This window comes from Quercus robur, chromosome 11, assembly GCF_932294415.1.
Source record: "Quercus robur chromosome 11, dhQueRobu3.1, whole genome shotgun sequence".
NCBI lineage: Eukaryota > Viridiplantae > Streptophyta > Magnoliopsida > Fagales > Fagaceae > Quercus > Quercus robur.
This window is the reverse complement of record NC_065544.1, coordinates 49659941-49664682: the sequence shown is the minus strand read 5'-3', so window position 1 is coordinate 49664682 and position 4742 is coordinate 49659941. Positions and strand designations below refer to the sequence as shown.

General features: G+C 33.8%; 1 pseudogene; it reads right to left on the bottom strand.

Moving 5' to 3' along the window:
- Positions 1-1046: 1046 nt before the first annotated feature.
- LOC126705163 (L-type lectin-domain containing receptor kinase IX.1-like) lies at positions 1047-3063 on the bottom strand (annotated as a pseudogene).
- Between the last annotated feature and the right edge of the window lie 1679 nt (positions 3064-4742).

The window sequence follows — 4742 nt, the reverse complement described above, 5'->3', positions numbered from 1 at the left end:
TTGATGGGTAGGTATCTAATGGGATTTGTGTTATTCTCCACATAACCCTTACTCCAATTCAGCCAGTTACAAAGGTTATAGATAGATATAGATTTTTTTTTTTTTTTTTTTTTAAGGGAAAAGATAGATATAGATATTGATTTATAAAGAAACACAATTGTGTGCATTAAATTTAAATGGGAACAGAACAGTTAATAGAGAAAGAGAGGTGAACTGGTTCAATGGTTTTCGCTGAAGCTATTAAATAACCTGCATCCTCTCAATTTCAAAAAAGATGTTAAAATTCCATTTTTTAAGAGGTGATGTGGAAGGTCAAATGTAAAAGTTACTCTAATAGAGTGGCACATGGCATAACCTCGTACCCTCCCATATGAGGTTTCTGCTTTGCAAAAGTTGCTCTAATAGAGTGTTACATGACATAACCTTATGCTCTCTCACATGAGTTCTCTACTTTTATATATTATATTGATTGATTATATCTTAAGAAATTTAACACAAAAAAATAACAAAATTGCTTCCACGTTGGGGAAAACAAAAACAGTGACTTTTTAAGTTGGATTGAGATGGCATGCAAAACTAGGGTTGTTGAGGATTTAAGTTGACTTTTTAACATTTCTCTTCAGAGTTAAACTTGTGAATGTTTAAACAAAACGAGTTTAAATTATAACAACTAAAGCAATGTGGTGGAGAAGCAGCATAATTAAAATGGTTTAAACCGTTAGGAATTGGTGTTGTAGCTATAGCTTAAATTTCGGTTTTGTCATCCAATGGAACCAGTAGCACCATTGGACACTAAAAATGTACGAGGAGTAAAAAAAGAACACCTAATCGAAAACTAAATGTAACAGAATGAGAAGAACACTAATAAACTCCCAACATTTATTCCACACTAATTTGATATGCAACATTCTTACTTTTAAGAAAAGTTCAAGTAAAACAAGTTTAACTTCTAACAACCAAAACAATGCAAATGGATAAGCAGCAAATAGTAGTCTAAACTATATGGAATAGGAATTGTATCAAAGCTTGAAAATGGATTTTGTTTGTCATCCCTTAGAATCAGTAGCACCATTGGATGTTGAAATAAAAGATGTAGCTTCATTCACTGCTGGAGTACGACACCCAGGGCTATCTAACTGGAGAATAGGCAACGGAGCTTCAAAATTGAGCACTTGAATTGCTTCCCTTATTGAAGGCCTACGATCGCGTTTGGAGTGAGCACACCAAAGCCCTACAATCAACAAGCACTTCATTTGTTGCTCATCAAAACATCCACCCAGCCTTTCGTCAACTGCTTTATGAACCTCTCCTTTTTCATAGAGCACCTTAACCTAGTCCAGCATGACTATTTGATCTTCTGTGGCATTGTGATCTACTGGTTTTCTTCCACAGGTTAACTCCAATGCAACAATTCCAAAACTATAGACATCTGATTCCTTACTTGCCCTACGGGTTGTGACACATCCTGGATCGATGTAGCCCTTGGTACCTGCCAAATCAGTAATTTGTGACGCCTTATCATGGTCCACAAGCCTAGCTAATCCAAAGTCCCCAAGTTTGGCATTGAAATTTGAATCAAGCATAATATTGCTTGATTTTATATCTCTATGCAACACACATTGTTCCCATCCTTCATGCAAGTAAAGCAAGGCTGATGCCAAGTCTTGTACAATTTTGTACCTCACATCCCATATCAATAAGGCATCTTTTCTATAGAGATGTGAATCTAAACTTCCATTGGGCATGAAATCATAAACCAATAATAGTTGTCCTCTACTTCGTTCGTGACACCATCCAATGAGTTGCACCAAATTCTTGTGTCTTAATCGACTAATGATTTTTACTTTTGATACATACTCCTTGATTCCTTGTCTAGACCCTCCTGATACCCTCTTAATAGCAACAATGGAGTCTTAAGTCCCTTAAAAATCCCCTGTAAACCCCACCAAATCCTCCTTGCCCTAACTTTTCTTTATCGTTGAAATCATTTGTAGCATGAGCCAATTCATTGTATGAAAACCTCCTAGGTCCTGTTCCCTTTTTAAATTCTTCATCAAGGGCTTGATCATCTTCTTTATGCCTCCTATTCTTCTTCCACAAGGCAAATGGAATTATGGCCAACCCACCAACTAAAATAAATCCACCAACACTGAACGCCACAGCTAACCTGGTCGTGTTCCGTTTCTTAGAGGAGAGGGCTGGATTGGGACCTTCTGGGCTAATAATGTGATTATCAAGTTCCAAACTTGAATTAAAATCCCAAGAATAAATAGTATGTGTTGCAAATCTATCTTCACCTGTAGCGGCTGAGAATCCAAAAGTAACCCATTCGGGTAGGAAATTTCTCAAATCAACAATATAAGAAAGTGTTTGATTTATAGCATCATTATTTCTAAAACCCGTGAAGACAACACTCAAATTATATGAACTAGAATTGTAACTAATCCAAGCTTCATTTTTTTTCCCTTCCCTAATATTACACAACCATGACACATTAGCTTTAGATTTCATGGAGTTAATATCAATACCTACATGTTCCCCTATTGGATCAATTTCGACATTGCTCCAGATATCGAACTCCACTGCAACAAAAGGATTACTCGTTGAGTCCGATACCTGAGCTTGGGTAGTAAGACCCAAAAGACGACCATTGTTACCTACCATAGGAATCTTGGAATCGTTAGGTGCGAGGAAGAAGGCCATCCCGTCAGCATAGGTAGTTTGATTCCACGAATCAATGACAAAAGAAAAATGGGTAGTGAAATCTGTGAGCGTTCCGGAGGTGTTGTCCCAAAGGTGCATGGGTTTGAAATAAGTGGCTCGACCCACCAAGTGGTTTGTGGGCATGCTATTGGTGAGATGGATGACTTGGCTTTCAGGGAAAGCTCTCTCATATGATATGTTAGAGTTGGCATAACTAAAACTAGTGAAGTTGAAGGATATAGCACTTGCAAATGTAAATGGGGTTAGTGGAGTGAAGAAATTGGTGATCATAAAGAGAGAAAAGAGGATGAAAAACTGTGGAAATCGGAAATGTTTGATAGTGAGCTTGTAAACAATCATGATTGAAACTTTGGTATTGAGATTGAGATTTGCAGTTGTGTACTACTATAAATCTACGTTAACTTATGATTGACTTTTTTTATGATCGGAAGAAGAATAAAAAGAAATTAAAAAGAAGCAAAAGTGGAAGATATTGTACCTCATTGCCGTTGGAGTGAAGCATAGAGAAATGCCAAATTAAAATAGGACCAAAGCATAGAAATAGTCATTCTTTAAATAAAAAAATAAAAAAGAAGAAGAAGATGAAGATGATGATGATGATGAAGATGCTTGTTGATACCCCGTCTAAAGCGTAATCTGACCTAGGTAATATAAATTATTGGAAGTTTTGAATATAGACTTGTTATACTCCTTGTTCCAACCATGGCTGACCTAAGAAGTTTATTGGTGTCTACACTTGCTCCTTGTTAGATTTTTTTTTTATTATTTTTTTTTTCAATTTATGAATCTGTGTTCGCTAAAATAATTGGAAGTTTCCCGAGGGCAAACCCGGTCAAAAGTGGCTTGCATGCTAAAACAGTAAACCTTAATATCCACGAATAAAATATAATTAAAATAAACCTTAATATCCACGATGAAAATGAAATAAACCCTAATAATGGATTAAGACTTAAGACTTAGTTTTTTTATTTGTGTCACTCTCAATTGCTTATTCTGCTATATTTAAATTGAGGGTTAAAAAAAAGTGCCGAAGATGAGGTCCGTCACTGCCATTTGACGTAAATGGATGGATAAATGCCAAACTGAAATGGGAGCATGTTCTTTTATTAGTCTTCACATGGAAAAAGTTTACCTCAAGACTAATTTGGAGTAATTTCCTCTAAGAGAAATGATATGTCCACAATATTTTTACAATAAATCTTTAGTGGCAAGTTATTACTGGTTGTTATTGTTGGGTAAAAAAGTAATCTTAGTATTAGATTCAAATTTGAACCAATAACAACTAACCACCTATAATTTGTTGTGAAAATATTGTAAAAATGTTGTGGACGTAACATCTCTCTTTTCTCTAAGAAGATATAATTGTATGAGTAAGATATTTCCTAAAATAAATGTTAAGTTTCATTCTAATATTATAATTCACAACCAAACTAATGAATATGTTTAGTTATTACATTATAACACAATTTATTACTAGTAATAAAAATTATAATTCCTATCGTAATTCTCATTTAGTGTACCAAACGTATCCTTATCAAAAAGTTATGTATCTAAACTTACACATGAATAGTGTAAGGGTCACATTTGTAAATTGGTATATCTTAAGAGTTAAGACAAAAAGCACTTCATGTTGGATATTTTTATAAAAAAAATATCATATTTATTTTAATACTCATTTATGTGAATTGAGGAAATCAAGGGCCTAATTGGTAGGAGGATTTTTGTTTTTTTTTTTTTTTCAAAACAATATAAAACTATTTTCAAAAAATTGAACTTTTTTTTTTTGAGAAACAAACACACACACACATAAGGGAGAGAGAAAGGGGTTCTTTAAACTAGTTTTCAGATAATAATTGTTATATTTTACATGTTTGGCTCCCACTTTTAAAAACAATTTTCAAAATACTAAAAACAAAAATAATTTTTTAGGAAACCATTTTTATTTTTGAGATTTTAAAAATATATATATATTTACAAAAAGTAACATGTAGAATCTGTAGATTAATTTTTTTTGGATA